The following is an 18,419-nucleotide window of genomic DNA, read 5'->3' on the forward strand; positions in this document are numbered from 1 at the left end:
TTTTATTCTGAGATTTGTTGCACTCTCTGAAACACATATCAAAAGATCAGCCTGTCTGGCCAAACTAGCTACATTCGCAGTCGCTGCAGTTAATCTTGTGAACAGCCGATTTATGGAACTTACTGCACTTTGGGCCTATCCAGTGTGGTATGCGGTTCTTAAGAGCATTAGTAGTTTATATACTATTCCTAACATCCGTCTTGCGGAAACACTGCTCAATTTTTAGTGTACGTGACCATTCTACGTCATACCTTTCATTTTTTCTTTAGTCGTGTTGTTAGTTTTTCCATTGGGGAAGGTCTTATTGTAGCCTTACATTTTTGGATTCCTTATCATACCGGATCAATTCGTAAAGTTAAATGTTTTATAGCAATTATCTGTTGCGATTTGTTTAAGGATGGAAATTCTTTTGTCGAAGTCACGCTGCTCTAAAAGAAGTCGTAATAGAGCTTGAATCACGGAACCGAGAAAAGATATTGTAAGTTGGCTGTTTATGTTTTTATTTTGGCAACGCCACGTAGCGCTCTGTATGAAAATCACTGACTGTGCTGTGTGCAATATGTGGCTGGTTGGCATTGTTGGACTATTCGCTATTGTAGTGTCGGGCAGTTGGATGTGAACAGCGCGTGGCGTTGTGCAGTTGGAGGTGAGCCGCCAGCAGTGGTGGATGTGGGGAGAGATGGGACGGTTTTGAGAGCAGACGATCTGGATGTGTGTCCGTCAGAAAAATGAAATTTGTAAGACTGGATGTCATGAACTGATATATACATATATATTATTTATTTATTTATTTATTTATGCATTTATTTTACCCGGCAAGATGACTTTTGAAGACTATTAAGGTAAATACATTGTTTTCTCTCTATCAAAATCTTTTATTTGCTGACTATGCCTATCAGTAGTTAGTGCTTTCCATAGTTTGAATCCTTTATTTAGCTGGCAGTATTGACGCTCGCTGTATTGCAATAGTTCGACTAACGAAGACTTTTGTGAGGTAAGTGATTCATGAAAGGTATAGGTTATTGTCAGTCAGGGCCATTCTTTTGTAGGGATTATTGAAAGTCAGATTGGTTTGCGCTAAAAATATTGTGTGTCAGTTTAGTGATGATCAGAATAAGTAAAGAGAGAAATGTCTGAATACGTTCAGTTTTGCTCAGCTGTTTGAAAATCAAATAACGTAAGAGGTTTACCAGCATTGTCATTTTTAATTTTTCTAATGGGATGTTTCAATATGTTATGTTGCTATGGGTTTCACGAGGAGGTGTTAATCATTCTATCACTCACTACATGTAGGTTTCCAGTAAATACCAAATATACGTCTATTGTTTTGTCTAGTAATAGTCAAGTGATTAACTGCACAATCCTTGTCTATTTACAACGTGAAATTGATTTTTGATGAACAGTATACGTTAATTAATTAATTTTTTATTTATTTATTTATTGTTCCGTGGGACCAAATTAAGGAGAAGTCTCCATCGTCATGGAACGAGTCAATACATGAGATTATAACACGATATTAGAAACAGATAAAATGAAATATAAAAAAACATATTCAGGTGACAAGTCGTAAATTTAAATGAAGAAAATCAACAATGTAACACTGGAATTTGCTTAATTTTTTAGCTCTTCCAGGAGCTCCTCGACAGAATAGAAGGAGTGAGTCATGAGGAAACTCTTCAGTTTAGACTTAAAAGTGTTTGGGCTACTGCTAAGATTTTTGAGTTCTTGTGGTAGCTTATTGAAAATGTATGCAGCAGAATACTGCACTCCTTTCTGCACAAGAGTCAAGGAAGTGCATTCTACATGCAGATTTGATTTCTGCATAGTATTAACTGAGTGAAAGCTGCTAACTCTTAGGAATAGGCTAATATTGCTTGAAACATCCCCTTTGAACAATTTATACAAGACTGTGCTTATACTGACACACAATGTTATACTGACTTTCAAAATTCCCTACTAAAGAATGGCCCTGACTAACATTAAACTATACCTTTCACAAATCACTTACCTCACAAAAACCTTCGCTGCTCAAGCTACTGCAATACAGCGAGCGCCACTACAGCCAGCTAAATAAAAGATTCAAACTATGGAAGGCACTAACTACTGATAGGGATAGTTAGCAAATGAAAGATATTAGTAGAGAACAAACAATGTATTTACCTTGATATCATCATATATAAATATAGCAGTTCATGACAAATTACAAATCTCCGCCATCTCTCTCCCCACATCCACCACTGCTGGCGGCTCACCTCCAACTGCGCAACGCTACGCGCTGCCTAACACTACAATGGCGAGTATTACAACAATGCAAAGCAGCCACAGACTGCACACAGCACAGCCAGTGATTTTAATACAGAGGTGGCGTTACCAATAAAAAAACCTAAACAGCCTACTTACATAGCCCCCATGCTACCCAAAAAAATTTTACAAATTTTTTTGGGCACTGGCCAACACATATTTGTTAAAATTTTTTCACAATTGAAATAACAAAGAAATCAAAGGAACACACTTATTGATACAATGTTGGTCAAAAGCTAAAATTTTCTCACAGTCCATAAAGACAGTCCTCATCATTCGTCACAGTAAAATTGCAGTGTTTTTCTCAAAGTAAAAGACAATGCACACAGACGTAGTGGATTTCCATGCAGTCTTGAAGAAGTAGTGTTGTCCTTCCAACGGAAAGACAGTGCTGACTCGACATGCAGACAGGTAATGGGCCACAACAGAGTAAACCCACAGCAGAGTCAGTCGACATTTTGAAGAATATTGGTAGTTGGGTCATCACAGAGCAGACCCACTGTAGTCCTGGTAGAAATTACGGTACTGGTGGGCCACCAGAGGTGCAGACCCACTGCAGTCCTTGTAGCAATTGGTGGGCCATCAAAGATGCAGACCCACTGTAGTCCTGGTAGAGACAGCCAGCAGCCATCTGTTGCAAATGTGCAAGTGCACAATCACCATCGAAGAGTCTTGTGGACAATATAGCAAGTCCATAAACCACCACTTGTGCACTCACAAAGTTTCTGGAATTGTCCTTAGATCCAGCAATGCTGTTATCCAGTCCCTTGCTGAATCATTAACACACGTGCAAACACTATCAGTCCCTACTTCTCACATATTGTCCATGTACTATGACCAACAGAAACGTGTGCAGTGAAATGTTACTTAATTTGAAGAACTGGAAACAATTACAATTTGGTAACATAAAAATACAATAACAAAGGTACAAAATACATCATTAAAGAACATAATAATACAGATAACATTTGTAGTACAGGCTTTACAAAAGAATAGAAATGAACATATACATCAGTGTTACAGGAATTATGACATGAGTACAAAAATAAAAGATCAGAATCACTTTCGAAACATCAACTTCACACATGAGCATTAAAACAAAACAGAATAAATAATGTGTAAGCATATTTATAAGGTAAATAACGTATTATTAATGCCAATTATATTCGAGGATAACAGTATTCCTCATCATAGTGAATGTAGCTTAATATTAAAAGAAGAAAAAATTCTATGAAACTACACAGAGACAGGAAGAAGACAAATACACAAGGGTACACAAACATATAGTGGGATAATACAAAAGGAAAGGACAGGGTTTGTTGTACTGCAGTATTTTGCAAACAAAACTTTCTTTACTTCTTGGAGATCTCCCTTCTTTCAACATTATTCCCAAAAAGTCCTATCTATACCTGCTTTCTGTATTCTATTCATATTTTTTTCAATATAATTATTTCTCAGTGCACAATATTCATTTTGGCCCAAGTCTGTTTCATATAACTTCGCAACGCATTCTTTACCTACTCTCCATAGTCAGTTTCTTATATAGTCTACCCCTCTTAAGCTAACTTAAATCTACTGAGCTCAGATGCTAAACTAAGGGACGAGGCAATGCAGCACCACATAAAACAATTAATATAAACAGCAATGAAAAAAAATGGAAAATCGCAAAGCAAGCTACAGTAAATCTAAATTACCAAGCAATTCAACATTACGACTAATATGAGGCAATGCGCAGCAAACAAAAAAATAAATCTGGCTTAGCAGAGTAACACAAATTAAAGTTCAGTAGCACTATGCCTGGCAAACAGCAGCTTATATCTAAACATGACATAGCTGAAGCAGAAAAAATATTACAGTAAAGATAACAATGCAGGTAAGGGAAATGTATAATCACATCTTAATGTCTAAGTAATTAAAGTGGTGCACCACAACAACTTATTGTAAAAGAAATATTACCATGTACTTGAAAAGAATATTATGTATGCAGTTACTGTTACTAGTCCCTTCTTATTGTTCTTTCCTTTCCAAGTGCACCTTTTTTGAAGAATGTGGATCACAAAATTATTATTTAATAGATCTGTTGACAGAAAGTGTTCACATTAGCAAATGCATTTAATTTTATTTTATGAAACCAATGCTGCAACACAGCTGGAAAACAGATGTCAAATGAAATAAGCAATTACGCAAACCAAAGCATACATATATCATTCAATAGTCATGTGGCATTTCGTAAGTCAGTAGCTCTCAACTCTCGTAGAAAGACACTTATCATTATCAGGTTTGCAGATGTAAGAATATTTCCCATCAATTCATAAGCATTTCAGTAAATATCATAAATTACGAGCTCCACAGTATGCTTTCGACAAGGAAATGTCAATAGCGAGTATAATGCCCCCCCCCTTTTTTTTTACCTGTGCCGCTGAAAGGCTAATGGCTTTTTTTTTGGGCGGCTGTCGCCCAGGTGGGTGCCCGCGACGCATTACGTGCAGGTGGTCACTTAACTTTCTTACGGAAATATTTACGACAGCAGTTTCCGCTACAGTGACAGTCTCATATAAAATGTTTCACAGGTCAAGAATTTGTGTTGCAAATGTGTAGAAACAAAATGCTATTGATATAACAGTGTCCAAAAAATTTTCGCCAGCATTGTGATACATTCACACATGATTCACACATGTACACACATTTCATAATTCTAAAGTATGATTCTTGGTTTCCAACATCCTTTTCCATAAGTCAGAGTCCCTAATCACTATTCATTACTCCTTACCTTATTACACATATATATATATATTCGTCGACACGTCAATCTTGCGACGACACTTCAATATTTCATCATAATAAATACATAGCATAACCAAATTCCTCATATAGCACCAGCTTATTAATCATAAACATACCTCAGCAGCATAATACACATCGTCGTCGTAAAAAATAACATCATAACACCTCAGTCAAATCTCAAAAACGTCGTAGCTTTCTGCAATAATGTCAAAACCTAAAAAAATTCTCTGCTCATGTCAAAAGTGTAATCTGCCTCAAACGTACTTTAAAAATCATGATCCCATACCAAATACATCATTCAAAGCTCTCATAGTATCACAATGGGTCCGAAAAAATATGAACAGTTCACACAGTACAGACAAAATACAATTTCATAAGTGTGAAGTTATCCAACTGTGTAATTGCGTAAACATCTGTCACTGATGTAATAAAAAAATGTTTATCTCTCAGTTAAATGATCAGATAGCTGTGTAATTCTGTGTTAGAGAAATATGGTACCGATGTGTAAAGTTGTATAAGCAAATACCATATTAGCTAGGGTTCCTTGTGGTTGCCACACACATGGTACACAAAGTAGGCGTATACCCCCCTGAGGATTAATGTAATTATACCCTCAGGTGTTACAGATTACAGCAATGAAATGAAATGTATCACTGAAAACCTTTGTATCATTGTACTTCAAATATCTTTAAAAATAAATGTTTTAAGTACAAAATTAATCACTCAAATGCGTGTCCTGTAGCGCTAAATGTGCGTCTTGCTGTAAGATAATTCTGTGGAAGTGTCGTACTTATCGTCCTCCGAAAGCTAAGTTCTGCAGAAGTCAATGTACTTACCTCATGATAAACAAAAGTGAAATGCTTTATGTATTGATATCTTAGTTATTACGCTTATTGCCATGATGAAGAATGTACTGTGCTGTAATGTATTGTTGTGCTACAGAAAAGGCAATCTCATTGTAGCTATACCACAAAAGTTACTACTAAAACATGTTTTACTTTGCAGGATAAAACAGAAAAACTGTGCAGAAATAAAACAGAAACACTACAAAAGCAACATTGTAAATTGTCACTCATTAGAAGCGTCGTGATAAAACCGTGTAGTTGTCACTTAAACTAACCACTGTGTCGTCTGGTATCTCACAGAAAGTACATTAAACCCAGAATGTATTTTCAAGTAAACCAAAATGTTGCATTAAAACCTCAATAGCAGTACCAGTATGTGTCCTAAGTATGTAAGCCTGATAGTCGTTACGTAATCGTGCTGCTAACAAGCAAGAATGTACAAATACAACACTGTGTCGTCTGTTCACTATAACAATGCATTCGTAATTTCTGTTTAAAAATGTTCCCTAGGTTCTAGACTGGATATTTAACTTCAAACATTGTTGCATGGTAACAGTTTCTTAAGTCTGACAAAAGCATACTAGAAATGTAAAGTGAAAAGTTTTATGAGAAAGACAAAGTTAAAAAGCAGATTATCTTTCAATAAATGGTTTTACATGTGAAACGTGGTGTAAACCTTTACTCTTCCTAGTACGCAGAGTTTCAACTTCAACGGAATTATCATGTGGTATACGTCGGATTCTGTATGGTCCATTGTAAACTAGAAAGAATTTGTGACTCAAGTGTTTCTTCTTATGTGACAATGAATGAGCTTTAATGAGAACTTTCTGACCAATATACAATTTCTTTGCATTTGCTTTACCGTGTAGTTTTCTCCTTTTGTCTGCTGCAGATTTTATATTTTTAAGAGCCAAATCAATTATGTCTTTGTGTCGAAGTTTACGTGTATTCGGGAAAGGTACAAGCTCTCTGATTCTGTTCGGTTGTTCTTCATTCTTCAGTACAAGAGTAGGTGGTAAAGCAGTGGAATCATGAGGCATTTCATTCAGCACGTTTTGAAATAAGTGTAAATATCTGTCCCAATGCTGATGCTTTCTGTGACAATAAACCCTGCAAAGCTTATTGATTTCTTTCATAATCCGTTCGGAGGGGTTACAATGTGGTGAGTACAATGAAATAAAAACAGGTTTGATTTTATGGTTGCGAAGCATGCGTGACCAAACAGCAGATCTAAATTGCGGTCCGTTATCTGAAATGACTTTAGCAACGTGGCCAACTTCACGTAAGAAATTTTTTACAAAGGCGTTGGATACAGACCGTCCAGTGGCTTTACGTAACGGTGTGAAAGAAACAAATTTTGAAGTAAGTTCAACAGCGACTAGAACGTACGAAAATACATTAGATGTTCTGACAAGCGGTCCCAAGAGATCAACAGCAGCAAATTCTCTTAATTTAGAAGGAATGATAGGAAACAACGGAGCACGATGTGAGACAGTAGATGGTTTCGCCTTTTGACAAAGTTTACAAATAGACAAGACTCTTCGAATTCTCTTTTCCATATTGTTAAAATAACAAGTCGTTCGAAGAATATGATAACATTTTCGTGGACCAAAATGTGCGTAGCTGAAATGAATGTACCAAATGAGCTTATTAACAAAATCGTCAGGAATGCAAAGTACCCATAGCTTGTCATCAACAGTGCAGCGTTTGAACAGTATGTTGTTTCTAACCAGATAATAATGCCGAATCTGTGTGTGTGTCTTTTCATGCCATTTGCTCTTGATGTCTTTCCAAATCGGATCTTTATCTTGTTCATGAGCAATGTCCTTTAAAGATATGGTGATGAAGTTTTCAAAGGCGACTTTCTGAATGTAAAGAATACTGAAATTTTTCTCGAGGTTGCCTTCTGTGGTACTTTTCTCAAGCCCAGCCGGTGCGCGTGACAGTGCGTCCGCAACAATGTTCTCCTTGCCGGGAATGTAGACTATTGTGAAGCGGAATTCTTGCAGAAACAATGCCCAACGTTTTAACCTGTCATGATTTAATTTTGAAGACATAAGAAATTGTAATGCATGATGATCACTGTATACTTTTACGTGCTTACCAGAAAGAAAGAAACGGAATTTGTTAAATGCCCAAACGATAGCTAAAGCTTCTAATTCAGTAACGGAATAATTTTTTTCAGATTTTGTTAGCACTCGGCTAGCAAAAGCAATGGTTTTCTGAATGGTAGTGCCATTTTCTATGGCTTCTTGAAATAAATGGGCACCAAAACCGACTTTAGAAGAATCCGTGCTAAGGCAGAAATCTTGTGACAGATCTGGATGAGCTAAGATTGGCGCGTGAAGTAACGCTTCTTTCAAAGAATTGAATTCCAACTGTGCTTGTTCGTCCCAGTTCCAAATAGTATTTTTTCCAGTGAGAGAACAAGGTTTTGGTGTAACAAGAATTTGCATATTCAGAAAACGACGGTAAAAATTTACGACACCTAGAAAACTGCGGACTTGTCTTTTTGTGGATGGCACTGGAATGGCTCTGATTGCTTCTAACTTTTCAGGATCCGGCTGAATCCCTTCAGAAGAAATAATATGTCCCAAAAACTTCACCTTTGTCCTACCGAATTCAGACTTTTCTAAGTTAACTGTAATTCCAGATTCTGCAAAAATACGTAACAAACTGTTGAGGATGCGATTATGTTGTTCCCATGAAGCTTCTGCTATCAGAATATCGTCCACATATAAGGTGATGTGACGTTTTAAGAACTCAGGTAATATGGAATTTAACCCACGAATGAATGCTGCCGAAGAAATGTTCAAACCAAAAGGAAGTTTCCGAAACTGATAACAAACGCCGAAACAAAGGAAAGCTGTGTATTTTCTACATTCTGGATGAAGTTCGATCTGATAAAAGCTGGATCTGAGATCAATGCAAGACAACACTTTTACACCATTAAAATTTTGAAGAAGTTCTTCTAACGTTTGCGGCCTGTCTGTTTCAGGAATAATGATCGTATTGATTTGTCTCGAATCTAAGACAAGCCTGATCGATCCATTTTTCTTCTCAGCAACATGTAATGGATTGTTGTATGAGCTTACTGCAGGCTCAATAATGCCCTCATTAAGCATAGATTGTATTTCTGTTCTAACACGGTCCCTATAATGTGCTGGAATTACATATGGTCTAACACAAAATTTAGTATGCTCACGAACACGAAATTGGTATTCAAATCCCTTGATTGTTCCTGTTTTATGAGTAAAAACTGTGGAATGTGCTTGTAAAATCTCAAAAAGGTCCTGCCTATCAGTGTCATTACAATTCTCAATTGTTTGAATTTTATTCTGAATTAACTTATTAGTGTCAAATGCGCCGACGATATCATCCCTGTCAGTACTTGCAGAGTGATTGTTAGTGTCTAGTTCCGTAGAAAATTCCGAACTGTTATCTAACAGAAGGTAAAGCCGATTAATTTCCTCATCATGGTTTGAGAGCCAATCTTCAAATTTCAAAGCTATTGACTTACCTTCTTTCTCTAAACTTATTTCAGCATCGTGAAAGTTTAAGATTGCTTTGTATTCATTCAAAAAGTCTACTCCCAATATAATTTCCGTCGACAATAATGGAACAATGAGAAAGTTCATAGAGAAGCTGTGGCTTTGACAAAAGAATTCTAAATTGGTTTGTTGGCGTACATCTACACTTTTTCCAAAGATTGCACCTTGTAATTTAATCTTACGTAACGGAAGTGTGGGGCAATCGTTCGATTTGTTGCATTTGCTAAAGGCTGTTTCACTGATTACTGAAATGGGACTGCCAGAGTCAAGTACTGCCGCAAATTTTACGTCATTTACTGTAATGTGAATCACAGGATATGCAATGTTGTTATGTTTTACGTCGTGTTCTTGGAGTAAGATGTCCCTAATGTCTTCCATTTTTACGTAATTACTAGCTACGGCAGCTGCCTCGTTAGTGTCATAAGAACGTTTTGTGGCTGCCAGCGGTGTGAGTCATTGCCTATTGTCTCTTTGTCGGCGCGCGTCGTTATTGGGATTTGGAGACCTAACTTCTACAAATTCACCGTGATGAGAAGGCCCTGCTCTGTTTGAATCCCGCCAGTTCTGATGCAATTCAGGTCTGTCGTTACGATCACATCGTCTGTCGTCATGTCGGTAGTTCCTGTAGTTTCTTTCTTGTCGGTTAAGTGGTGGAGAATTTCTCCCTGAATCGTATCTGCGCGCTGGACCGTTGCGTCTAAAGTTATTCTGTCTCCCGTAATAATAATTATTTTTGTTCCCATATTGTCTGTTTCTCTGATTGTCTCTGTGATAGTCATTACCGCGGAGAGGTGATCTTTCCCTGTAATTATTACTGCTCTGCCAATGGTTGTCGTATGGGTGGTGTCTATTTTGGTCACGATTTGCGTTGTAAGAATAGACCAGTCGTGTCCGGTTATTGCTTCTGTCGTCACGGAATTGTGACGGATGTGACCTGTAATTGTTGTGTCCTTGTTTTCGCGTTCTGCGATTATCAGTGTCAATTTCTAGTTCTTGTAACAGTTACTGAAAAGCTTCAATGTCGTCTTTGCAACGTCCTGCTAAAATAATATGCCGTAAATGTTCAGGTAATTTGATTAAGCAAATGCGGATGAGTTCAGAGGGGCTCTATGGGTTTGACAGGTACTGATTCTTGTGCAACATGTCTTCAAAATATTTCACAAGACTGGAGAATTCAGATTGTTCGAAATGTTTCATCATTATGATACCATGTTTTACTCGGTCTTGTGTGGCTTGAGACCAATATGCTGAGAGGAAGGCATGGTAAAATTCTCCTTCACTGTGGCAATCGTGAATGACCGATCGCATTCTTACAGCTGGTTCATTCTCTAAGTAGCCACACATAAATTCTAATCTGTGTTCCAACGACCAGTTGGGAGGAAAACAATGAGAGAATTGATGGAGCCATGCTTGTGGATGAATGTCGTTGCCAGAATTCGTAAATGTTTTAAATTTACGTGTAGTAATAAACAGCTTATAGTCAAAATCATCATGTCGGCGAGTCGCATATCGGTCATTGTTAGGTTGTGTCAGCCGTTCCATCTCAAAATTCGGTGCACATTGCCAACTTCTTTCATAACTTCCGAAATGCCCTGTGTTATTATTTTGCGGCTTTTCCGTGTTTCTAAGTCCCTCTTCCCGTGTTGGAGCGCCAGTGTCCTCTGAAATACGTAATTCTAGTATTACCTGTGTCAGCTGATCTTGTACTTCCCGGATTTCTCTTTGGTGTTGTGTATTAATTTGATTCTGATTTTGTTTGAATTTTCTTATTTGTTCATACTCTTCTGTGTCAGTGAAGGCTACGGGTCTTGTGTCATTCAGATCATCATCTACCTTTGTAGATAAGTTAGTGACCTGATCCAAAAGTTCGGCTACTTTCTCCGGTAGTGTCCATATTTCTTCAGTGTGTTTTTCTGAACCAAGTTTCAGAGTATCTACTGTGTCCTTAAAGTTTTCCTGAGTTTTTGCAAGTTGCGTAACCGAATCGGTAGATGCAACTGAGTCAAATTTAGCTTGCAAGGTCTCATGATTTTCATGAACAATAATTTGCAGTTCTTTTATGGCTGCTTCGTGATTCTGTAATACATTTTCATGCCGCGAAAAATAGGTTGAAAATGCTCACAAATTTGTGTTTTTACGTCATTACAGACTTTTTGACATTTCGATTCAATGTTATGTAACTCAGTAGTTAAATCTTCACGTGTTTGTTCAAGTGTTTGTTCCAATGAGTCTAACTTTTTAAGATTTTGTTCCACTGTGTCTAACTTTTGAAGCTTTTGCTGTGTTTGTCTCTGATTTTGTTCCATTGTGTCTAACTTTTGAAGCTTTTGCTGTGTTTGTCTCTGATTTTGTTCCATTGTGTCTAAATGTTGCTGTGTTTGTCTCTGATGTTGTTCCATTGTGTCTAACTTTTCAAGCTTTTGTCCCATTTGTTGCATTAATTGTAATAACAATGCACTGGTGTCTGAAACATGTTCCTCAGTGCTTTTCGGCAGTGAAGTTGCACCGGCAACATTCACATTTTGACAAGTGGAAAACGTGTCTTGACTCATTTGAGAAAACGGTGGGAACCCAAAACCTGAGTCTGCAGTATTTGCAATATTGTGTTCTGTCATTCCCGATTCCTGAGGCGAGCTGTTGCCGACCAATCGATCGATAACGCTTCCCTGTTCACTACCTGTTTCACTGTCTACACCATTATTTGCCGCCCGCTCCATTTCCCTATGCGCAATTACCAAATTACCACTTTGAACATTAGTTAATTCATTACTCTGCGGCGCTAACACACTGCTTTCGTCTTCACTGTCATTTCTCAGTTTACTTTGGAGCCTAGTATTACGTTTTTCACACGCCATTATTGTCACAGTATTTCACACGATAACACAGAAAAGCGCAATTTGAAGAGCAAAATAAAATAACATAGCAATGGAAATAATGTCTACTTAATTGCCAGCGCAGCTGCGAAATACTTGGTGCAAATCCACATGCATGCCACAACTGTTTTACTGTACAACAATGAAAACTACAACTACAAAGGAAATTCTCTCTATAATTACGCGCTAGCAATAAACAATAGCTACACTAATTACACAAACTACAAGAAAAAATCAGAAGATTCCAGTGAGGTATCCTAGGCTAAGGGTCGACATATGAAAAGTCCCCTTTGAACAATTTATACAAGACTGTGCTTATACTGACACACAATGTTTTTAGCGCAACGCAATCTGACTTTCAAAATTCCCTACTAAAGAATGGCCCTGACTAACATTAAACTATACCTTTCACAAATCACTTACCTCACAAAAATCTTCGCTGCTCAAGCTACTGCAATACAGCGAGCGCCACTACTGCCAGCTAAATAAAAGATTCAAACTATGGAAGGCACTAACTACTGATAGGGATAGTTAGCAAATGAAAGATATTAGTAGAGAACAAACAATGTATTTACCTTGATATCATCATATATAAATATAGCAGTTCATGACAAATTACAAATCTCCGCCATCTCTCTCCCCACATCCACCACTGCTGGCGGCTCACCTCCAACTGCGCAACGCTACGCGCTGTTCACAGCCAGCTGCCTAACACTACAATGGCAAGTATTACAACAATGCAATGCAGCCACAGACTGCACACAGCACAGCCAGTGATTTTAATACAGAGGTGGCGTTACCAATAAAAAAACCTAAACAGCCTACTTACATGCTAACAACAAACGACATTAAAGAAAATATATACTGTGAGGGCAATGTCAGAATTCCCAGATTTTTGAATAGGGATCGACAAGAGGTTCTCGAACTTACACCACATATAGCTCGAACAGCCCGTTTTTGAGCCAAAAATACCCTTTTTGAATCAGAAGAATTACCCCAAAAAATAATACCATATGGCATAAGCGTATGAAAATATGCGAAGTAGACTACTTTTCGTGTTGAAGTGTCATTTATTTCAGATATTATTCTAATGGTAAATAAAGCAGCATTTAGCTTCTGAACAAGACCCTGGACATGGGCTTTCCACAACAGCTTACTATCTATCCGAACGCCTAGGAACTTGAACTGTTCCGTCTCGCTTATAATATGCCTATTCTGTCTGATCAAAATATCGGTTCTTGTTGAATTGTGAGTTAGAAACTGTAACAAATTAATTCTTACTGTGATTTAGCATCAAATTATTTCCCACAAGCCACGAACTTATTTCATGAACTACATTATTTGTTACTGTTTCAATATTACACACAAGATCCTTCACTATCAAGCTGGTGTCATCAGCAAACAGAAATATTTTTGAATCACCTGTAATACTAGAAGGCATATCATTTACATAAATAAGAAACAGCAGTGGCCCCAGCACCGACCCTTGGGGAATGCCCCACTTAACAGTGCCCCATTGGGACTAAACATCACTACCACTCTCAATATTGCGGAGAATTACCCTCTGCTTTCTGTTCTTAAAGTAAGAGGCGAACCAATTGTAAGCTACTCCCCTTACTCCATAATGGTCCAACTTCTGCAGTAATATTTTGTGGTAAACACAGTCAAAAGCCTTAGTTAAATCAAAGAAAACACCTAGCGTTCGCAACCTTTTATTTAATCCGTCCAAAACCTCACAGAGAAAAGAGAATATAGCATTTTCAGTTGTTAAACCATTTCTAAAACCAAACTGAACATTTAACAGCAAATTATGTGAATTTAAATGCTCCAGTAAGCTTGTATATACAACCTTCTCGATAACTTTAGCAAACACCGATGGCATAGAAATAGGTCTAAAATTGTCAACATTATCAATGTCTCCCTTTTTATAAAGTGGCTTCACTACCGAGTACTTTAATCAGTCAGGAAACCGACCACTCCTAAAGGAAAAGCTACAGATATGGCTGAGAACTGGGCTAACATACATAGAACAATACTTCAGTATTCTGCTAGATACCCCGTCATATCCATGAGAGTTCTTTGTCTTTAGTGATTTAATTATTATCTCAATCTCCCTCTTGTCAGTATCATAGAGGAGCATTTCAGGTAACAGTCTCGGAACACTTTTTTCTAAGAGCGCTATATGATTCCCTGTTGGGACTAGGTTTCTATTTCGTTCACCTGCTATATTCAGAAAGTGATTATTAAATACTGTACATATATGCGACTTATCAGTCACATGGACATATATATTTTTTAAATTTGTGAACCTTGATTTGTGAACATAATTCGGAATAACAGCATTTCCCATTTTAACTTATATTTTTTCCGCATCCGAAAAGAGGAAAAGAGAATTTTCTGTTTCTCTTCTAAGATTCGTGTGAAAGTTTTTGGTAACATCGTTTTTTTACCTGAACGATACCATTGAAATGGAAGAAGCGTTCTGTTTTACAGATATAATTGCCATCATAAACAACTGCGAATAATTAGCCTTGTCTACACTAATGAGAATAGCTTCTGTTGTAAGTTTCCTATTGCAAGTATTTTAAAGTACGAAGATCTTTATTAGCTGTTGTCTTTGAGTTTACCTGTATAGCTAACCATTTTTTCATTTTAATAGTAACATGAAATTTCTGTACTTTCTGTCTATTCTGATAATTATCAGTATTCTGTTCTATGCCTATTTCAGAAATATTTTTATCATGAATACTTCGAATGGGGTCAAAATTCGTGAGAATTGGCCACTATTAAGAATAAAAGGACTGAAAATGTCATGCGATATAATAGTCTGTGCACGGAATTCTTAGCTGCTATTTTCCCTTGGTTAAAATGTCTTCAGTATTGTAGGATTTACTTATTTGAAGTATAAGCCATAGGTGTTCATTTTTAGTTTTGGCAGTCAGCGCCCGGAGAGGAGTGGGGTTTGGGGGGTCGTATAGCGTATAACCTCGGCGCTGAGAGCCCGTAAATTCCAGGTGGCTTGCTAGCAGCTTACTTCTGGCTATTTCGGGGTTATGATTAGCTTAGTCAATTCCTTATTAAAAAAAATTCGTTATCCTCATTCGGTATTTTCTGCCTAATTATAAATAACTAGTTTACGTGTCGTACAACTTAGCCAGGGAAATCCTTACTGAGCCTGACATTTTCAGGGAGGGATCAGTGTCTTCGTGTAATTAATTAAACGAAAAATTTTTATAAAAGAAACTTTTTATGCCAAGACCAAATTTTCAGTATATAGTTATAGCACGAAGGCTAGTTTCGGTTGTTTTCTGTAATCATCTTCAGATCAGTAAGCAATTGGTGGAAAAGCAGCGTAACATAATTTTTTACAATAAAGTAGGATATAGGAAACAGCCAAATTAATCGTAAATACCAAATGAGCCTTTGGAAAGGAGAAACTTTTAGATGTAGACAGAAACTTTGTAAAAAGTAATACCTGTAACTCTTAGTAAACTTAAGGAGAAATTAAACGGGTACCAAACTCCAGAGGTCCCTTTCGAACATGAAAACGGCAGAATTGGGTAAAGGGATACTGAAATTCGTGAAATATTTGCAAGGTACTTTCATAACCTTGTGAACTGTCCTGAACCAGGTCATAAATTGTAATTCTCACATTTGAATCAAAACTTACAAGAAGATTTACCGCCAACTATAGAAGAAACTGAAAAAGTAATTAAAATCCTCAAAATTAACAAAGCTAAGGGAGAAGACAATATTACAGCTGAACTTTTGCAGTGGTCTCTGCCAAATATATCAAATGAGCGAAATATACTCTTTGAAGAAAGCTGGAAAACAGAAAATATCGCAGAGGAATGGAGAGTTGCCTTGATACATCCACTCCACAAGAAAAGATAATAAACTGGATGTAGACAACTACAGAGGAATCCCTTTGCTGCTAATAGCGTACAAAGCATTTCCCAAGATTTTTATTAAGCAGAATAGAAACAACAGCAGACAGTCAGTTAGGTGAATATCAAGGTGGTTTTAGGAAGGGAAGATCATGCTCACAACAGACATTCAATCTCAAGTCAGTAATTCACCACCGATTACTTTATTCACAGTACATCGTAGTTTAGTTGGTGGATTTCAAAAAGGCTATTGATACTGTTGACGAAGAAACTATAGGTAAAACAATTCGCAAATTTGGCGTAAAGTCTAAGCTGGAAAACCTAATTCGTGAAACATTTACAGATGCCGTCTGTAAAGTAAAATTTATGGGATGAATTTCACATCATTTCAGAATAAAAGCAGGTGTACGACAAGGTAACGGTCTATCCACAATTCTTACGAAAAAAATATTGAACTCGACATTTCGCCCAAAGGATAGGAAGAGGAATCAAAACGATCAAAATCAATTGCCTTGAATTTGCAGATGATTTAGCTACACTTTCCGAAATTGTGGCATCTACTATATCACAAATAAGTCTCCTTGAAGAAATAGACAGCAGAACTGGCTGAACAATATCTGCAAAAGAAATAAAAATTATGACAAATCTTAAGGATGCTTCAAAACTCCTGAAAACAAATATTGGTCAAATAGAGATGGTAAAACGATTTAAATATCTGAGAGAAATAATGTAAGAAAATGCTTTTGAAAAATCTGCAATAGAGCAAAGGTTGCATAAAATGGGGAGTGCATATGGTATCACGAGGGACCTCTAAAAAATCAAGTACAAATCCCAAAAGTCAAAAATAAGGCATTACAAGACAGCACTCAAGCCAGAATGCCTGCATGCAACCGATTGCATTTAGATAAATCTGAAGTACAAGAGAGGCAAATTATAAGGAATATACTAGGAACACCATACAAAGCAAAATGTTGAAAATTGAAAAGTGATGGTGAAACATACCAAAATATAGAAAATATTTCAAACTTAATGAGAAAAGGAAGATCCATGTTGTATTGGACATTTATTTCGAATTCAAATCGGTAGATAAGTATTTAAAAAAACTATCCGACAGAATAGGCAATGAAGTCCCAATGGTACCTACCGGCCGCCGTGTCCTACTCAGCTCAAATGCGTCGCCGGATACGGATATGGAGGGGCATGTGGTCAGCACACCCTTCTCTCGGCCGTATGTCAGATTCCGAGACCGGAGCCGCTAGTTCTCAGTCAAGTAGCTCCTCAGTTTGCCTCAGAAGAGCTAAGTGCACCCCGCTTGCCTACAGCGCTCGGCAGACCGGATGGTCACCCAACCAAGGCCCACCAGGCCGATATTGGTTAACTTCGATGATCTGACGGGAACCGGTGTTACCACTGACACAAGGCTGTTGGCAGATAACTAATAAGTTTTCGAAATATTTGTGTGGTAAGAAGTCCACCACAAGCTGCATCCAAGAATTGTAAAAGCATTCAGAAAGTAAAAAAATAAAAACAGGAGATATAAATAACAGAGAAGATTTTCGAGAAGTATTGAAAATCGAAGGACTAAATCGTCTGAATACAGAAAGAAGAATCAGTGTGTATAGGGGAAAGCATACAAGTAAAGAACAAACTACGAAAAACTGAAATTGGAACGTGGTCCTCAGATGACCTATTCGCCTGAATGGAAAGTAGGATCTAAAACAATGTGTAACAAATTATATAAGGAGAGCCAAGCATAATAGTATAAGTGAACATGTAACTCATCCTCTTAACAGACGTCTATAAGTAATGACCGAGCGAGGTGGCGCAGTGGTTAGCACACTGGACTCGCATTCGGGAGGACGACGGTTCAATCCCGTCTCCCGCCATCCTGATTTAGGTTTTCCGTGATTTCCCTAAATCGTTTCAGGCGAATGCCGAGACGGTTCCTTTGAAAGGGCACGGCCGATTTCCTTCCCAATCCTTCCCTAACCCGAGCTTGCGCTCCGTCTCTAATGACCTCGTTGTCGACGGGACGTTAAACACTAACCACCACCACCACCTATAAGTAATGGTCATTAATTTTAACATAACGCATCGGTCAAATGGTAAAAAAGCTGTGAACATACAAAGAAAAACGTCGTAATTAAATCTAGTCACGCAATGGAGTGCATTCATACT

General features: G+C 37.5%; 1 non-coding gene across 1 annotated transcript; it reads left to right on the plus strand.

Annotated features, from left to right (window-relative positions):
- Positions 1–18,054: 18,054 nt before the first annotated feature.
- Positions 18,055–18,127, plus strand: Trnaa-cgc. The gene has a single exon. It is a non-coding gene; the product is annotated as a tRNA-Ala (tRNA).
- The last annotated feature ends 292 nt before the right edge of the window (positions 18,128–18,419 follow it).

Source organism: Schistocerca piceifrons, chromosome 3, assembly GCF_021461385.2.
Source record: "Schistocerca piceifrons isolate TAMUIC-IGC-003096 chromosome 3, iqSchPice1.1, whole genome shotgun sequence".
NCBI lineage: Eukaryota > Metazoa > Arthropoda > Insecta > Orthoptera > Acrididae > Schistocerca > Schistocerca piceifrons.